The following is a 20,472-nucleotide window of genomic DNA, read 5'->3' as shown; positions in this document are numbered from 1 at the left end:
GAAGAGAGATAGAGAAAAGCACTTTCTTAAATGCGCTTTGTACAGTGTGTTGGTGGTTATTACATTTTTCTTCAAGTGTGTGCTTATTCACTGATTAGTGTCCTACTCTTTGCGACCCCTTCTCTCTCCATGGGGAATCTCCAGGCAAGAAGACTGGAGTGGGTTGCTATGCCCTTCTCCAGGGGATCTTCCCAAGCCAGGGATGGAACTCATGTCTCCTGAAGTGCATGTTGATTCTTTAGTGACTGAGACACAATGGGATACAATCTCTCGAGAAAACTATATATACACATATACATATATATCATATATATATAATATGAATATAATGTAATTTTTAAACTGCACTGTGATTTTAAGATATCACCTTCAGTTTAAAAGAAAAAAAGAAATAAAATTATGTTTATGTCTCACCTTCAGAGTGTTATAAGCAAAATAATGATCATCTAATGTTGTCCATGGGCTTCCCTTGTGGCTCAGATGGTAAAGAATCTGCCTGCAATACGGGAGACCTGGGTTCTTTCCCTGGGTAGGGAAGATCCCCGAGAGGAGGGCATGACAACCCAACCCAGTATTCTTGCCTGGAAAATCCCCATGGACAGAGGAGCCTGGGGGAATCCTATGGGGTCGCAAAGAGTCGGATAAGCCTGAGCGGCTAAGCACAGCCCAGCACAAGGCTGTCCACATCCTAACGTCCTCAGAATTTGCAAATAACTTCTGTTCCATGTCTTCTTTCTTTCTTTTTTTTTTCTTCTCTTCCTTTCCTTTCTCTTTTTCTCACTCTCAAATTATGAAATGTGATAAATAGGTAGACAAGTAATTTTGTATCATCATCCTGTATGTTAGTTTCTCCAAGAAATTAAAGACATTATCTGCTCTTTATAGCATTTCTGTAAGCATTTTTCTAGTTACTGTGCCTCTCTGATGCCCCTAGGAGCAAACTCCATTGCGGTGTTGAAAACTTTTTCTTCAAAACAGAGAATAGGTTATGAGAGTTAAAACTTAGCTTTGTAGCTTTTGAAATTTGTATTGTTAAAATCTTAGAGTATATTCCCTTATGTCTGGCTTATTTGGCTCAGCATTTTGTTTCAAAAGAATTTTTAAGTGATTGACTGTAACAGTAGTTCCATTTTTGTTGCTGAAGAATGCTCCACAAAATAAATATATTGATATGATAATATTTATTCATACTACTACTACAAGTGGAGTTTGGCTATTTCCTCTTCTTTAATGGAGTATTATTTATTTACAGTGTTATAATAATTTTAGATGCACAACATAGTGATTCATTATGTTTTTAGATTATACACTGTTAAAACTTTGTGGCTCAGTGGGTGAAGAACCTGCCTGCAATGCAGGCGATGCCGGAGATATGGGTTTGATTCCTGGGTGGGGAAGATCCCCTGGAGGAGGGTAGAGCAACCCGATCCCAGGGGCAGAGGAGCTTGTGGGCTACAGTCCATGGGGTCGCGTGGTACCCTTGTAGCTTACCTGTTTTATACAGAGTATTTTGTATGCTTTACACTCCTGAATTGCCCTGCCTGCTTTCCTCTATAAAGCCTGCGAATAACGATTGTTGGAGAGAATTAGAGTAAAGAGAAAGCTTGGGCATTGAGGGTGAGGATGTAAATTGGTGTAGCCAATGCTGGAAGGCAGTATGGGGTTTTGCACACACACACACACACACAAACACACACACACACACACACAAGCTAAAAATAGAACTACCACGTGAGCCAGCGGCTTCACTCCTGGATGTTTCACCTTTTTTGTCTTTAGTGGAAATGCTGCGTGAACACGCTTACACAAGTGTGTGCTGCATTGCACGTGAGCACTCGCTGTGTGAGGTGTGCCCTATCTCTGAATGTTCTGGATCGAAGGGAGCTTGTTTCTGATCTTTTGCTAGATACTATCAAATAATTTTCCAAAATAGAGGGATTAGTTTAAATTCCAACTTTATTGCATGTGGGTTCTAATTATTGTCCATTCTTGCCCATGTCTAATATTGTCATAACAGACATTTTAATATTTTTAGGTTGGTGGATGAGTAGGGGTATTTCATTTTGGTTATGAATTCAATTCCACTTTATTAATGTGGTTGAATTCCTATAATTTAGTTATTGGTCATTTGACTTGACTTACTTCTTTGTGACGGGCCTATTCAGAGTTTTTTTAACCTATTTTTCTATTAGGTTGTTAATATTTTACTATGAAATATGTATTTCATTATGCATTCTAAATAAAAGTCCTTTGATAAATGTATCATGAATATTTTCTCCTAGATTGTGGCTTGTCTATTCACTCGGTTGATGATGTATTTAGAGGCACACATTTCCTTATGTTTAATGAATTAATGTTTATCAAACTGTTTCTTTACACAGTGAAGGCGTTTAATGTCTTATTTAAATCCACTTCTTACCTCCAAAATAATAAACACATTCTCATATTTTATGTGCTAAATTATCACAAATTTCATACAGCATTATATTTTATATTCTACTTCCTCTGTTTTCAATTTGGGGTTTTATTTTTTCTTTTTACATTGATTTTTAAATTTATTTCAAACTGAAAGTAAATTTTGATGGGGCATGATTATAAGCTAATTTTATATTTTGACTTATTGGTGTATATTTACCCCAGAAATACTTATTGAAAAATTCACTCATTTTAACACTGCTCTGTGGTGCCAGAATATTCATAAAGAAAACATCAGTATACCTAAAGTTAGTTTCTAGACTTTCTGTATGCTTCTAGGGGTTTTCTAACCAGAACTACCCTTAACTAGTAGGCTTTGGCATCAAGTTGAGCAACTCCTATAAAGTTACTCTTTATCTTGCAGAGTGTTTAAGATATTCTTTATCTTTATCTTTTAAAACAAACTTTAGAATTATGCTTGTTTAGATTTAGTGTAGAAAAACAGTAGAATTGTAGATCTATTTGCAGACAATGATAAATTTGCATCCTCAAGTCTTCCAAATCATAAGCACTCAACATTGTTATGTTTATTTAGATCTACTTCATGTTTTACAATATAAGATATATCATATTTTTATAAAGTTCTTACATATATTTTAAATTAATCTGGATGTGTGATTATTTTTTCATGCTATTTTAAATCTCATTTGTAAAATGTTTATTGTTTTTTAATTAGGATTCAATGCATTTTGGCAACTCTAACAATATCTCAATAATTTTATAATTTATTTGTAGATTATTTTGGATTTTCAACATGTATATCACACAATCTCTAATTAAACATTTTCTGGATATGTTGTTTCCAATGCTATTCCTTTTATTTTTTCTTGTGTTTGGTTAACTAACTGAAAACATTAGTACAATTTTGAATAAACAGTAAAAGTGGGTATCCTTGACTTCCTCATCTAACAAGGAAGGTATCAATACTTAACATTTCATGCTTAAAGTATTAAGCAAAGTTATCTCATGTATTTTTTTGTATGTGTTTGCCTGTTATATTTTGGTTTTTAGTGAGTGAATGTTGAATTTATCAAGCTAATTTTCCTCATTTTAACTCCTTTAATATTTTGATATGGTAAATTATATTTAAAAAATTTTTCTAATGTCAAAATATGTGTTTTTTTCCTGAGAAAATTACTGTAAACATTATATATTTACATTTTTATTAGTTGATTGGTTTAATGTGTCAATATTTGTGTATAGTTTAAAATTCTATGATCATTGGTAAGATTGTTCTGTAATTTTCTTTTATTGTCCTTTACTTGTTAGTTTTTGCCATTAAAATTATATTTTTCTCTTAAAACAAAAATGGTAAGAGAGTCTTCTTATTCAATTCAGTGAATATTATGTAGAAATGAAAAAGAGTGTGATAGGGAGAAACACATATTAAAAAAAAACTATAAGTTAAATGCTATTCAGTTCAGTTCAATTGCTCTGTCGTGTCCGACTCTTTGTGACCCCATGGACTGCAGCACAACAGGCCTCCCCGTCCACCACCAACTCCCAGAGTTCACTCAAACTCATGTTCACTGAGTCGGTGCTGCCATCCAACCATCTCATCCTCTGTCGTCCCCTTCTCCTCCACCTTCAATCTTTCTCAGCATCAGGGTCTTTTCAAATGAGTCAGCTCTTCGCATCAGGTAGCCAAAGTATTGGAGTTTCAGATTCAACACCAGTACCTCCAATGAATATTCGGGATTGATTTCCTTTAGGATGGACTGGTTGAATCTCCTTGCAGCCCAAGGAACTCTCAAGAGTCTTATCCAACACAACAGTTCAAAAGCATCAGTTCTTCGATGCTCAGCTTTCTTTACAGTCCAGCTCTCACATCCATACATGACTACTGGAAAAACCATAGCTTTGACTAGACCGACCTGTGTTGACAATGTCTCTGCTTTTGAATACACTGTTTAGGTTGGTCATAACTTTTCTTCCAAGGATAGGATCTTTTAATTTCATGGCTGCAGTCACCATCTGTAGTGACTTTGGAGTTACCGCCCCCCTCAAAAAAAAAAAAAAAAAAAGTCTGTCATTGTTTCCCCATCTATTTGCCATGAAGTGATGGGACTGGATGCCATGATCTTAGTTTTCTGAGTGTTGAGCTTTAAACCAACATGTTCACTCTCCTCTTTTACTTTCACCAAGAGGCTCTTCAGGTCTTCTTCACTTTCTGCCCTAAGAGTGGTGTCATCTGCATATCTAGGCTACTGATTTTCCCGGCAAACTTGATTCCAGCTTATGTTTCATCCAATCCAACTTTTCTCATGATGTACTCTGCATATAAGTTAAATAAGCAAGGTGACAATATACAGCCTTGACATGCTCCTTTTCCTATTTGGAACCAGTCTGTTGGTCCATATCCACTTCTAACTGTTGCTTCCTGACCTGCATACAGATTTCTCAAGAGGCAGGTCAGGTGGTCTGGTATTCCCATCTCTTTCACAATTTTCCACAGTTTTTTGTGATCCATACAGTCAAAGGCTTTGGCATAGTCAATAAAGCAGAAAGAGATGCTTTTCTGAAACTCTTTTACTTTTTTGATGATCCAGGGGATGTTGGCAATTTGATCTCTGGTTCCTCTGTCTTTTCTAAAACCAGCTTGAACATTTGAAGTTCACGGTTCATGTATTGTTGAAGCCTGGCTTGGAGAATTTTTAACATTACTTTGCTAGCGTGTGAGATGAGTGCAATTGTCCAGTAGTTTAAGCATTCTTTGGCATTGCCTTTCTTTGGGAGTGGAATGAAAACTGACCTTTTCCAGTCCTGTGGCCCCTGCTGAGTTTTCCAAATTTCTTGGCATGTTGAGTGCAGCCCTTTCTCAGCATCATCTTTTAAGATTTGAAATAGCTCAACAGGAATCCCATCACCTTCACTAGCTTTGTTTGTAGTGATGCTTCCTAAGACCCACTTGACTTTGCATTCCAGGATGTCTGGCTCTAGGTGAGTGATCACACCATTGTGATTATCTGGGTTGTGAAGGTCTTTTTTGTACAGTTCTGTGTATTCTTGCCACCTCTTAATAGCTTCTGCTTCTGTTAGATCCATACCATTTCTGTCCTTTATTGAGCCCATCTTTGCATGAAATGTTCCCTTGGTATCTCTAATTTTCTTGAAGGAATCTCTAGTCTTTCCCATTCTGTTGTTTTCCTCTATTTCTTTGCACTTATCATTGAGGAAGGCTTTCTTATCTCTCCTTGCTTTTCTTTGGAACTCTGCCTTCAAATGGGTATGTCTTTCCTTTTCTCCTTTGCTTTTGTCTTCTTTTCACAGCTCTTTGTAAGGCCTCCTCAGAGAGCCATTTTGCCTTTTTGCATATTTTTTTCTTGGGGATGGTCTTGTTCCCTGTCCCCTGTACAATGCATGAACCTCTGTCCATAGTTCATCAGGCACTCTGTCTATCAGATCTAGTCCCTTAAATCTATGTCTCACTTCTACCGTATAATCGTAAGGGATTTGATTCAGGCCATACCTGAATGGTCTAGTGGTTTTCCCTACTTTTCTCAATTTAAGTCTGAATTTGGCAATAAGGAGTTCATGATCTGAGCCACAGTCAGCTCCCGGTCTTGTTTTTGCTGACTGTATAGAGCTTCTGCATCTTTGGATGCAAAGAATATAATCAGTCTGATTTCGGTGTTGACATCTGTTGATGTCCATGTGTAGAGTCTTCTCTTGTGTTGTGGGAAGAGGGTGTTTGCTATGCCCAGGCGTTCTCTGGGCAGAGCTCTTAGCCTTTGCCCTGCTTCATTCCGCACTCCAAGGCCAGTTACTGAGCTCCAAGCAGTCACTCCAGTAATTACTGCTGTGCTTAGTCGCCCAGTTGCGTCTGACTCCTTGTGACCCCAGAGACTGTAGCCCACCAGGATCCTTCGTCCACGGAATTCTCAGGCAAGAACACTGCACTGGGTTGCAAAGCCCTCCTCCATGGGGTCTTCCTAGCCCAGGGATGGGACCCAGTTCTTCCACCTCGCAGACAAGTTCTTTACTGTCTGAGCCACCACGGAACCTATTAGTGGAGGAGGCCCTCAAGCAACTGTGATTGTTATTATCTATTTATGTGAAGAAAACAGTGTTTGAACCCTGGCTTCACATACCAATTTTCTGGCCCAGGAAATTAGGTTTGTTGTGTCTTGTTTACTTCTTTGTGAAATGTGTATATTGGGTTAGCCAGAAAGTTTGTTCTGGTTTTTCTGTAGTATGTTATGAGAAAACTGGAATGAACTTTTATGGCCAGCCCTACATTATTAGGAAATTGTAAGTTTGCAGTCACTAAATTAGTTGCTATTTAGTTAATATTAAGTTAAAAAAATATTGCTTACTACTCCCAAAAACTACCCCTCAACCTTGACCCAACACACTGACAGTCACAGATACTAAAAATAAAATCTGGCAAATGTTGTACCAAAATAATGCAAAGTGGTGATACTGACAGCTATGTATTACATTTACACTTTTTCAGTTCAGAATTGATAGTATGTTGGCATAAAGCAGAGCTGGTTGTAGTATTGAAGATACAATAAAATGGGACTACTTGTGCGAATGATGGCATTTAAAAATAAATTATATAATTTTTAATTTAAAAAATAAGTTGTAAAGATATTTCAGAGTTTTCATCACACCTCACTGTGCATTGTTAGTAGGAATTCAAAATGTTGTAGCTGCTATGGAATATAGTATAGAGGTTCTCTATTAAGTTGAAAATTAAATTGTAAATGATCCAGAAATCCTTCTTATGGGTATTATCCTAAAAATTTAGGTCAAGCTTTCAAAAATATTTTAGCATTCCCACACTCACTGTAGAACCATTCACAATAGCCAGAGTGTGGAAACAACTGAAATGTCTATGGACAGATAGTTGGATAAAAGAGTGGTGCATATGTAAACAGAGGAATACAATCTGACCTTTAAAAAGATGGAAATTGTGTAATATGTGACTACTTGGATGAAACTTGAAGACATGCTAAATGAAAATTTCAGTCATAGACAAATATTGCAGGATTCCACTTATATGATATATTAGAATCAAGGAGTGGAATAATACTTATCAGAGGTTAGTGGAGAGGGAAGTGGGAATTTATGAATCAATGGTCAAGAAGTTTCAATTTAGCAAGACACACACAGTGTACTGTACAAAATTATATGTGTAGTCAACAGTATTGTATCGTACACTTAAAAATACCTTAAGAGGGTAGATCTCATATTGTGTTCTTACACAGTAAAATAAAATTTAAGAAAGAATTAATGGTATATTATGATGACTAAAATTTAAATTTTTTTAGATTCCATCTGGTTTGTTTTTTCCTGCTAATACACTCTTTTCTTTCTGAGATGTAATCCGGGGTACCATATTGGATGAGTTTTCACATCTCCTCAGTATCCTCTGGTCTGAAACAGTGTTTCACTCCTTTCTTATTTTTTCTTGACTTTGACAATTCTAAGGAATATTGGTGAGGTATTCTGAAGAATGTTTCCGGATATGGGTTTACCTAATGATTCTCTCACGTTAAACTGGTATTGTAGATTTTCAGTATGGTTTTATCACAGCTTTTCTCATGCCATCATATCAGGGTGAATGATATCCATATTACATCACTGGAGAAGACCACCTTTATCTTTTGCTTAAGGCAGAACTGGTCAAGTTTCTCTACTATAAACTTGAATGCTGGATTTGACGTGCAGTTAATAACAATTATTTATATATATATATTTTCATATTTCAAAGTCTACATTTCATGTTTATTTGATGAATACCTGTTGTTTCAAAAGTTCATTATTAAAAAAAAGTAATTAATGGGGTAGATGTGGTGGTGTAATTATCTTTAATGATTTAGAAGAAAATGCATCTACTAAAATGACACAAGAGACAGTGTCTCACCTAATTAAATGGTTTGTGGTCCACTGGGTATTACTCCAATTACAATTCTGTGTACTTCATATATTCATGGTCATGGGGGGAAATATAGGACCCAGGGTTTGGCAGAATTTAGACTGTGAGTTCAGCTTTTAACTTTTTCTTTGTATTTTTTGATATTTCTAATGTCCCTAGAAACAAAATGCCATTTTACTGCCATGCTCATTGAAATACACTACCATTTTGGCAAGCCTAAAGTCTTTTAATATCTTAAAGAATGTTTGAATACTGAGAAGAAATATACCTGAGATTCATTAATCCTAAAAAGAAATTCTCAGTAAATTAATCAAGAACATCTGGTTTCAGGTCAGTTCATGTTTCTTTTTGTAACTTTCAAATTAAGTGGAAAAGATGGAGCTACAGCTCATATAGATTACTCCACAAGCTATAGATGATCCCTTTCTATGATCAGAAACATTTTAATTTGCACTAATATGGCATGAAGTGGTTTTGACAATTAAGATTTGTATTACTGAAACTGGAAGCAATGAGCAATAGGGAAATTGCAAAAATACACAGAATTCTGTAATTCTATAAACTTAGTTCCAATTTGAGTACAAACTTACCATTAATCCACTGACTTTCTCCAAAATCATTTGAAATTGCTAAGGTTGAACACTAAATCAAGTTTTCAGTCTGTTTCGTTATTGATGTGAGTATTGCATCAGTAAACTAAAACAGTGGTTCCAGTCTTCCTAATATACCAGGGTGTTGCTAACATTTTCAAATGTTGAAGGAAAGCCATTTATTAAAATAGTCTGAATAATAATGGATATTTGCAGTGTATCTGCCCTGTCCCTCCTGCGATTGGAAAAAATATTCTGATGACATATTATTTATGCCTAGGGTTGTTTGTAGTGGATATCAAGTAGGCCTTCATGGAGCTGAGTTCGTAGCCTGACACTTGATCTGGACAAAACTAAGATGAAACAGACCATCCATCTAATTTTACTGAAGTTTTATGTTCGTATCTTGGGGTCATTCATTTTAAGGCATTGCAGCTCTTGCTTCCCCATCTTCTCCAAGTTTGCCTTGTAACAGAGGTTTACTCATTGGTAGAGAAAATTTGTAGTTTTCACTGCATCTTGAATGCATTTAGTATAAAATTATTGTTGGCAAGTATAATAATCAATTATATATAATTTATAAATATGTTATATCCTTTTGTTTCTCATAACATCATATATATTTTTTATATTATATATTTAATTATATATTGGTGGCTGAGACTGTAAAGAATCTGTCTGCAGTAGACCTGGGTTTGATCTCTGAGTTGGGAAGATCCCCTGGAGAACGGAATGGAAATCCACTCCAGTATTCTTACCTGGAGAATCACAGGTACAGAGAAACCTGGTGGGCTAGAACCCGTTGTTTTTCAAAGAGTCAGACACAAGAGAGCAACTAACACTCATTTATAATTTTAGATATATATCAAAAAGGTTTAGCTGCTAAGTCATACTGGAGTGGGTTGCCATCTCCTTCTCCAGGGGATCTTCCCGACCTAGGGATTGAATTCAGGTCTCCTGCATTGCAGGTGGATTATTTACTGACTCAGGCATCAGGGAGGCCCGCAGCAAAACTGGGGTGGGTTGCCATTTTCTTCTCCAGGGAATCTTCCCCACCCAGGAATTGAACCTGTGTCTCCTACATTGAAGGTGGATTCTTTACCATTAAGTCACTGTGGAAGCCTTATATATTAAAATAGATTATCTAAAATCACATTTACAAATAATTAATATAAGTTAATTAGATTCAATTAATGACTGAATCAATGTTAAGCAAAATGTCAATATAAAAACCCGAAAATTATCCCAGGAGGCAGTATAACCTTAATGTAGGTTCTTATGGAAGGTGCATGATTATTTCATGAATAAGATTCTATAATAAATTTAAGCACAAGATGGAAGGCATAAACTAGTTACAACTTAAGATTTATGCCAATTCACAAACTTTATGGGTGCTTAATTCTTAATATGACTAGAATATAAAGAAAATTATACTAAGATTTATATGGCACCTTTTACACATCATGTGATCTCCTTGATCCTTAGAACCATAACAAAGTACTCTGCTTCTTTTTGGCATCTCAAAATCTTGTGATTTACAATTTATCTTGTGTTCCAAATTTATATTTTAGTTGTATATTAAACATACTAATGAAGGGCTAAATTTTAAATGATAGGATGAATAGTCTGTATTTTAGTGGTTCTCATAATTTATCATGCATCTTAAATCACCTGGAGGGCTGGATAAATCACAAATTGTGGGCTCCATTCCAGGGGTTTTGATTCAGGATGTTGGAGACGGGGCTTGAGAATTTGCATCCCTAACGTAGTCTAAGGTGTCCCTGCTGCTGGTGGTTTGAGGACCATACTCGGAGAATATATACCAACTCCATAGAAACATGAAGCTTCTGCCTTCTCTGTTTCTCTTTTCTATTCATTTCTGTTTTTAAGGAATAAAGTTTGGTCCTTTGTTCAACAGGAATCATGCTGCTATCAGAAGGAAATCAGAGTATCATACCCACATTTATTCTCCTGGGCTTTTCAGAATATCCAGAACTCCGGGTCCCACTTTTCCTTGTTTTCTTGTCTATCTACACAGTCACTGTGGTGGGGAATTTAGGCATGATCATAATTATCAAGGTCAATTCAAAACTCCACACGGTCATGTACTTTTTCCTTAGTCACTTGTCCTTTGTCGATTTCTGTTTTTCTACTGTAGTTACACCCAAACTGTTGGAGAATTTGATTGCGGAGGACAGAACTATTCTCTTTCTCTGGTTGCATAGCGCAATTTTGTTTCACTTGCCTATTTGGAGTAGCAGAAACGTTCATGTTAGCAGCGATGGCCTATGACCGCTTCGTGGCAGTCTGCAGCCCCTTGCTCTATGCTGCTGCGATGTCCCCGAAGCGCTGTGCTCTCTTGGTGGCTGGCTCTTACTCCTGGGGTGTAGTGTGCTCCATGACACTTACATACTTTCTTCTCGCGTTATCCTATTGCAAGTCTAGCACCATAAATAATTTTATCTGTGACCACTCTGTAATTGTTTCCGTCTCCTGCTCAGATCCCTATATCAGTCAGATGTTATGCTCTATTATTGCCATATTCAATGAGGCGAGCAGCCTGGTGATTATTCTGATGTCCTATATGTTCATTTTTATCACTGTTATGGGGATGCCTTCTGCAAGTGGGCGCTGGAAAGCCTTCTCCACCTGTGCTTCCCACATGACAGCCATCAGCATCTTCCATGGAACCATCCTTTTCCTTTTCTGCATCCCTAACCCCAAAACTTCTTGGCTCACAGTCAAAGTGACTTCTGTGTCCTACACAGTACTGATTCCTATGCTGAACCCCTTGATCTACAGCTTGAGGAACAAAGAAGTAAAAAATACATTCACAAGATTACTTTTCACAAAACCGCTTTGTCACTCCACATAACATTTTAAAAGTCATTATTTTATTTCTGAAAAAAAAATTGATATCCTATGCTACAGATTGTTCTATTCTTGCAGTGTAATTGATGATTCAAATCTTTTGATAAATACACTCTAAATTAATTTATCTATGGCAGGATAACATCTTATTGATGATTGTTGATTTTTACATACATCAATGTTTAGTAAAATAGCTGTAAACCATATGTAAACCAAAATTTTAAAAAAATGACTGCTTTTTGTAGTATTTATAAATTATTTGAGTGAATTCAAATGTATTAAAAGTTTATGGGTATATGATGAAATAAGCTAATTTTTTCTGCTTTGGCCAAGTTGGCATGTACAACATAAGAAAAATGATTAAGGAGAAAGTTCAAGCTTCATACAAAGAATGAATAAAACTGTTTATGACATCCTCTTCAAAACACAAGTCTGGGAAAATTAAAGACAGGAGGGCAACATAGACTCTAAGAACTAATCAATCAAATACACAATAACAATAAAATATGACTAACCAACCAACAACACAATTATTCCAATCATACAATGACCAAATGCTGTCTTAGACTAAAGTGTTTAGGCATGCATGACAGCAATCTGTCTTTCACTATATCACAGAGTTTGCTCATACTCATGTCCATTAAGTCAGTGAAGTTATCCAACTGTCTCATCCTCTGTTGCCCACTTCTCTGCCTGCCCTCAACATTTCCCAGCATCAGGGTCTTTTCCAATGAGTCAAGTCTTCTCATCTGGTGGCCAAAGTGTTGGAGCTTCAGCTTCAGCCTCAGTCCTTCCAATGAGAATTCAGGGTTGATCTCCTGTAGGATTGACCTGGTTTGATCTCCTTGCTGTTCAAGGGACTCTCAAGAGTTTTCTCCAGCACCACAATTTGAAAGCAACAATTTGGTACTCAGCCTTCTTTATGGTCCAACACACACACATCTATACATGATTACTGGAAAAACCATAACTTGGACTATATGGACCTTTGACAACAAAGTGATGGCTCTGTGCTTTTTAAAAAATTATTTTATTTTATCATTTATTTTGATTAGTTGGAGGCTAATTACTTTACAATATTGTAGTGGTTTTTGCCATACATTGACATGTATCAGCCATGGATTTACATGTGTTCCCCATCCTGATCCCCCCTCCCACCTGCCTCCCCATCCCATCCCTCTGGGTCTTCCCAGTGCACCAGCCCTGAGCACTTGTCTCATGCATCCAACCTGGGCTGGTGATCTGTTTCACACTTGATAATATACATGTTTCGATGCTATTCTCTCAGATCATCCCACCCTCGCCTTCTCCCATAGAGTCCAAAAGTCTGTTCTGTACATCTGTGTCTCTTTTTCTGTCCTGCATATAGGGTTATCATTATCATCTTTTTAAATGCCATATATATGCGTTAGTATACTGTATTGGTGTTTATCTGCTTTCTAATACACTGTCTAGGATTGTCATAGCTTTCCTTCCAAGGAATCATAGATGAATGAATCATAGATGTAGACATAAAAATGAAAACTAAAAAATATTTAGCATAAAACAGAAAAAATCTTTCATAAGTTAGGATGATAGTTTTTTTGAATGAACATAAAAAGGATGGATTTTTAAAAAACAATAAAAAGCGCTTCATTGCCATTAAAATATTTGGTTAAAGTTTCTTAAGCATAAATGACACCATTAATAAAGTGAAAATACAAGCCATAGATTGTGAGTAAGTATTTGCAAAACTTATATTTGATAAATGATTTCAGTGTAAAACCTACAGAGGAAGTCTTTATACTCAATACAAGAAGAAAACCTACTTAAAGTTTTGATGAACTGTCTGAGCACACATTTGACAAAACAGAACACACAAATAAACACATGAAAAAATATTAAGCATAGCTAGTCATCAATGACATTCTTATTAAAATTAAAACTTAAACCACAAGGAGAAACTACTCTACTCCATTTAGAATATTTAAAATGAATAAGAGATTCAAATACTGCTGAAAATGTGGAGCAAGTTAAATGCTTATGCATTTCAGGTAAGAGTACGGGGTTAAATAACTTTGAGAATAGTTCACCAGTATCTTGTGAAGCTGCACAAGCACTTCCCGACTATGATGCTGCAGAAACCGTGATAGCAGTTTCAGCCTCGAAGTTGGTGGCAGTTTGTTGTGCAGCATGGAAAACTAATATCCAACAAGGTTGCTAGCTCTGGGTGACTAGGGTGTAGATACTGGCTCCAAAGTAGTCCAGGGTACAGAGGGGTCAGCAATGGGGGGAAGATGCCTCGTGGACTCAATCCTGTCTCAGTGAGAGAATAGCCATGCAGACCTGGGATTTTGGATCAAGACCACACTATGTACAATAATTCTGTGCCTGGTGGGAAACAGCCTCTGGTGTGTTATCCCTTCCTGGTAGAGCCTGGCAAGCGTTGGTCAGGTTGTCAGGAGCCTAGGGGAAGCATTTTTTGCTGCTGTTTAGTCGCTAAATTGTGTCCAAATCTTTTGCGTATCCATGGACTGCAGCCCACCAGGCTTCTCTGTCCACCAGATTTCCCAGGCAAGAATACTGGAGTGGGTGGCCATTTTCTGTACTAAGGGTTATTCCTGACTCCAGGCAGGGGTAGAACCTACATCTCCTGCACTGCAGGTGATTTTTTTTTTTCTTTTTTTTACCACTGAGCCACCAGGCAAGACAGTGGATCTAACTGTGATATTTCAGTATAGTAGAACCAATGGATTGATTGACACTCAGAGGTTTTAGAGATTTAAACGTTTCCAAAATGCATTTTCCATTTTTAAGACACTGTATTATTTAATTGTATTAATATAAATTTGAAAGTGTGGATTGCTTATATTTAGAAGAAAACACAATTTAGTTTCAGTAAAGAACATCACTGTTTTTGAAGACAATAATATTTATTTAAGTTAAGCAACAAAATCAGAGACCAAGTTATATTGCTTATACATCTCAAAACACATGCACTTCAGGCACAGAATGGGAAAGAAAAATCACACAGTAAATATATATAATAGCAGTTAATATGTCTGAACAGTTTCATTTTTGCTTGTTTATCTTTCATTTTGGGTTTTATTGTAGTCATCAAGTTTTCTTATTCAGCTCACATATTTTTTTATATAATTATTTTTAAAGAAATTCATGAAATGGACTATTTGAGGTGCCATCTCCAGTGATTCAGAAGGAACTACCTTCTTGCAAATTGCCACATGAAAAAAATATTCAAGCTAATTTATTGATGTGCGATATAAAAATAAATAACTCAAGAAATACTGTCTACGGTCTAAATCCCCAAGGTCACAGAAGCACACATAAGCCCTACGTTTTGTTCATAGGAATCAGATTCAGCTTCCAAATCTCTCTCTCTCTCTGTTTCTTCTTTTCTCTGAGTTTTCCTGGATACTAAGAAAGAAGTATATTCCAGTCACATTAAATTTTTGTGGGCTCCTCCTATATTGATTAACTCCTTAATGTTTTACATGATGTTTGAATTCTGAGTGGGAACTCCCCTGGAGACAATTAATAGTAGAAACGGGATCTTCAGGTGAGTTGGTTTCAGGTGGGACGATCCATCTTGTTCCTTTTCTCTCCTTTGGGAAACACTGAGATCCTGAAACCTCTAAAGCAGTGGACACGTTGTCAGTCTTTGTGCGATTATGTCTCCCAAGTCCATTTTCAGAAGGCTGAGCTTTGATCTCCTCCCCCTTCACTGGGGTATCATCCTAGATTTTGCTTTGAGAATATCCGCACTGTGCTTCGCAGACTAGTCACAATGAAATCTTTTAAAAGAATATTATAATGCCTGGGAATTCCTCAATGCCTCAAAATTGAGTCGAAAGAAGATAAGAATTGCTGGGGTCCAGCCTTGGCAGGATCCAGGGGGTACCCTCGCGATGAACGGCTTCGTGAGAGAAGACACGTGAGACCAGCCTTGATGGGGCCACGTCTGCGAGGGAGAGAGAGAGAGAGAGAGAAAGAGAGAGAGAGAGAGAGAGAGAGAGAGAGAGAGAGAGAAAGACCAGAGGGGGTGTTTGCAGGGTCTGGCCATGCTTTATTTTTCACCGTGGCTTTTATACCCTAAGTTAGTACATTTCTAAGGGGAAGATAGTTTAACATTACATCAGCTTGTCCTTCACGAAACCAGGGTGTTTTCTGCATACTTCTTTGTTTATGAGGGTCTTGTACATTATCTTCTGGCCTTGGGGCCTATTAACATTTTATGCAGGTCGGGTGAATGTAAACCTATTTTCTGTTTCTGTGTTGATCTTAAATGAAAGGTAGCAGTCTCATAAGGCAACAGTACAGAGTGGAAGTATAACCTTGTTAACACAAAAATAAATCCTTCTGCAGAAGTTGTCAGTTGCGTTTATCTAAGAAGTTTACCCCAGACTGACTTTGCAGCTTCGGTGAGGTAGCTTCTGCCTAGCACTCCTGGCTGACAATTAAAAACTGTTTCATTGTTACCACACTAGGGCTAAGCTCTTATTTTTCTAGATCTATAACTATATTAACAATGGTTTCTATAACACAACCTTAGCACATTAAGAGCAAAAACACAGCAAGCAAATGTTAACCCAATAACCACCTTTAGAATAATTTTTCTTATGTTTTCTAATAGGACTCCTTCACTCCTCAAAAAGGCTCTATGTCTATTAAGGCTTTTATATCATCAGGTTCTTTATGCTATTTTATGATTAGGATATTATAAGCAATCATGCATATTAATACCAAGGGCATAAATGCATTTGACTAACAAACTACCAGCAAAGGAGTTAAATTAAAACACTCCTTTCACCCTGGATAATCTCATAAAATACCACCACCTGGGAAACTTATTGATTAAAGTTCTAAATTGATTCTTATTTGGAAAGAGATCAGGGAAGGCCTTCTGCCTGTGTCACAAAAATTAGGGAGTAGTCTATTTAAGCAAGCATCAGAAAGACAGAGATCATCTTTAAGGTGGGCGCCGGGGGCAGCTTTTCGGAATCCCTGAAGTCCTGATCTGCCTTGCCCGTCAGGTTTTCTCCTCGTGACCTTGTCATAGGTGGGATCTTGTGACCTGGCCTTTTCAAAACCCCTGAAAACCTGATCTGCCTTGCCTGTCAGGTTTTCTCCCTCATGACTTTGTCACGGGTGGGATCTCGTGTGCCGGCTCCCGGCAAAGAATCATATGTATAAAATAATAATGAACCCCATAATATACAATTCCATTTTTCTGAGAATAATGTCTGCAAGTATGTCAAGAGTGTGGAAAATATGGCTGAAGTGAAAAGGAAAGTGTCCTCGTGATAGTGATTTGCATGAAATGCTTTATATATTGTTCAAATGCTGCATCAGTATGTAAGAAAAGAGGAAATTACAGGCATTATATTCTGAGAATACTGACTTGATTAAAGAAGGTTGAAATTTGAAGAATATATCCAGGGTAAGGGTTTAGGTAAAACCAAGCAGAGAAATTTAGACTTGGTAAATTAGTTAATAGGGAGAAATTAAAGTTTTAAGAGTCAGAAATTGCCATAACAGCCACAGTAACCAAGAGAAGGAGAAACTGATTTTCTCACAGTGCAGGGCAGCAGCAGCACAGGGAAGCTGGCTGAGCCGAGGTGACCATGAGATTAAAAAGGGATGACTAATAAGGGTCAGATGATAATGAGAAAGCAGGGGAAACAGAGGCAATTTATTGAAGGATAGTGATCGATGGATTAGCATGGACAGGGCCAAGAGGAAGTTCAGATAAAGAGTTGAGCTACTCTTCGACATCACAGACTGTTCCTGCACTATTGTTGCTGCCAGCTTTGAACCTTGATCTGTTTCTTAGATTGTTTAAATTAATATGTGTTTAAAAATAATACCAGTTATTCAGTGTATTAAGAATTAAAATGGATGAGGGTGGGAAAACCTATATATTTTAAACTTCACGACAGTCACACTTTGTGCTAATTATATTAATGTCATTTCCTAACTTAACACTTATACACCTATAAAATATATATGATCATGTCATTATTACTGATAAAGAAGTTGAGGCTCATAAAATCTGAGTGACTCACCAAAGATCATACAGTGAATGCCAAAGCTTGGAACTGAATTTAAATCTGAGTTTCCAGCTCCTTGCTTCTTTCATTGTGCCAGTGTGTCTGTCACTATCTCTTTTCCACTTCCCACTGATTCCCTTTTCTGCATATAGGAAAAACATTTTTTGAGTCTCAAAAGTGCCATAAAGCTATTCAAGTAATAATGAATAATTTCTCCCTTCACATGATCAGACAAAACTAAAATTGCATCTGTGTTTATGAGAGTTGAACTGATAGTCCCTTTAATAATGAATATTTCAGATGTGTGCTTGTTTTGGTTAACTTATTTTAAAATCTTTGCTAAATAAATATACTTCTATTGTTATAAACTGCTTACCAGTACAAGATGCTTTTGCATTCTCAAAATAATGTATACAAATAATTTTGTATGACTCAAAGCAAGATTATTTTAATCAAACTCAATATTCCTGTCACCAGAAGTGTTAAGGGTGATCATGTAACCACTTGTGTTTATTACTGTATTCTCTGATTTTCTTGAGAAACAGTATAGAAAGTGAAAGAGTTGAGCAAAATATATTTTAAGCTACTCTGTAATTCAGATATTCTATAAGTACTGAATGCTATAATATTCCTAATAAATTTATTAGATTAAAATTATTTATAGCAAGTTAAGAGATATTGATCAAAGAATTTAAAAGACTGCATTGAGAGCATCAGTGAGACAATGAGTGACATCAATGGCACTGTGTGAGACAAACGATAAATAGTCAAATGGGAAAGAAAGCAGACGTGAGGGCACCACGAATTATAATAAACTTCATTACTTTACCAGATTGCTGCACTGAACACAAAGCCAATAATTTTACCATCAGACTGGAATCATTGGAAAATCTGAAGTTAGAGCTTTATTTCCTTCATTGTCCATTTATGTTTTCCAAAATGTGAAAATTACTGTGGTGACTCATGACCTCTGCCTTTTAAATGATCTTCAGTTTGGACATAACGATAGAAGTACTACGGCCTCTAAAAATATTACTCCTCCTGCTTTTCGAAATGAATTTGAGTGCTATGTTTTCATTTATTGTTATGTCACTCCCACTAAACAGCACAGACCTTCAGATTGGTGGAACTGAGAAAAATATGTTTTTCTACAACACTAAAGAAATATGTCTAACTGTAAACTAAATTCAATTTCTGTCACTCATGATCACCTTCAAACCTAACTCATCACGAGCAGGCTGTGTTAATTCAAACACGTGTCTTAAATCATATACGCTTCCATTTCCCTTTGTAAAATATGAGACTGCTTGTTTTGAAATTCAAAGTCTTATTTAGTGGTCAAAACGAAGGTACCAATATTTTAACACAATGTCTGCTGCACGATAAATGTGATATCCTTGCACTGTCATCATTATCATTGTTATTATTTTACTATCACTGTCTCAGATTTTCTCCAACAATTATGTGGTTTGCTGAAGGAAATCAGAGTGCCGGAGCCACACTCGCCCTCTTGGGCTTCTCAGAGCATCCCGACCTCCAGGTTCCCTTGTTCCTGGTTTTGCTCACCGTCTATGCAGGCACCGCGGTGGGGAACCTGGGCATGATCGCCATCAGGATCAGTCCCAGACTCCACGCCCCCATGTACTTTCTTCTCGGTCACTTGTCCTTTGTTGATTTCTGCTATTCCACCACAGTTACACCCAAACTCTTGGAGAATTTGGCTGTGGAAGACAGAACCATCTCTTTCACGGGATGCATCACGCAGCTCTTCTCGGCTTGTGTTCGCAGTGGCAGAGGCGTTCCTGTTGGCAGTGATGGCCCATGACCGATTTGTGGCCGTTTTAAGCCTCTGCTCTATCCAGGGGTCATGTCCCCAAAGCTCTGTGCATCGCTAGTGGCCGGCCCCTACACGTGGGGTGCGGTCTCCTCCCTGACACTCACCCGCTCTCTCCTGGCGTCATCCTTCTGTGGGTCTAGCATCATAAATAATTTCCTCTGTGAGCACTCTGTCATTGTCTCCGTCTCCTGCTCTGACCCCTTCATCAGCCAAGTGCTCTGTTGTGCCATCGCCATATTCAATGAGGTGGCCAGCCTGGCAATTATCCTCACTACTTATATTTCCATTTTTGCCACTATCAGAAAGATGCCCTCTGCTGGGGGGTGCCAAAAAGCCTTTTCTACTTGTGCCTCCCATCTGACCGCCCTCACCGTGTTCCATGGGACTATCCTGTTCCTTTATTGTGTACCCGGGTCCAAAAACTCATGGCTCATGGTCAAAGTAGGTTCTGTATTTTATACAGTGGTGAGTCCCATGCTGAACCCTCTGATCTATAGCCTCAGGAACAAAGATGTAAAAGAGAGTGGCGGGAAATTAATGAATCACTTAATACAATTTGGTTGAAGATATATATTTCCAAAAGAAATTTGATCTATTACATAGCGTTAATTAAATCTTCTTGTAGAGATGATGACTCAAATTATGCAGTCAACTCACTAGATCATAAATTTAGAGTCATAAATTGTCCATTTGATCTCTTAGGTTCTGTTCAGTTCAATGTCAAATAAAATAGCTGTATATCATGTGTAAAATGATATGTGTTGTGAG

The 20,472-nt window shown here is 37.2% G+C and overlaps 2 pseudogenes; both read left to right on the top strand.

The window, feature by feature from the left end:
• Positions 1-10,872: 10,872 nt before the first annotated feature.
• On the top strand, positions 10,873-11,824 carry LOC136175602 (olfactory receptor 5D13-like; annotated as a pseudogene).
• Positions 11,825-19,329: 7,505 nt separating this feature from the next.
• Positions 19,330-20,268, top strand: LOC136175601 (olfactory receptor 5D13-like; annotated as a pseudogene).
• The last annotated feature ends 204 nt before the right edge of the window (positions 20,269-20,472 follow it).

The sequence above is a fragment of the Muntiacus reevesi genome, chromosome 9, assembly GCF_963930625.1.
Source record: "Muntiacus reevesi chromosome 9, mMunRee1.1, whole genome shotgun sequence".
In the NCBI taxonomy this organism is placed as follows: Eukaryota; Metazoa; Chordata; class Mammalia; order Artiodactyla; family Cervidae; genus Muntiacus; species Muntiacus reevesi.
The sequence above is the reverse complement of the archived record's forward strand: the minus strand, read 5'-3'. Positions and strand labels throughout refer to the sequence as shown.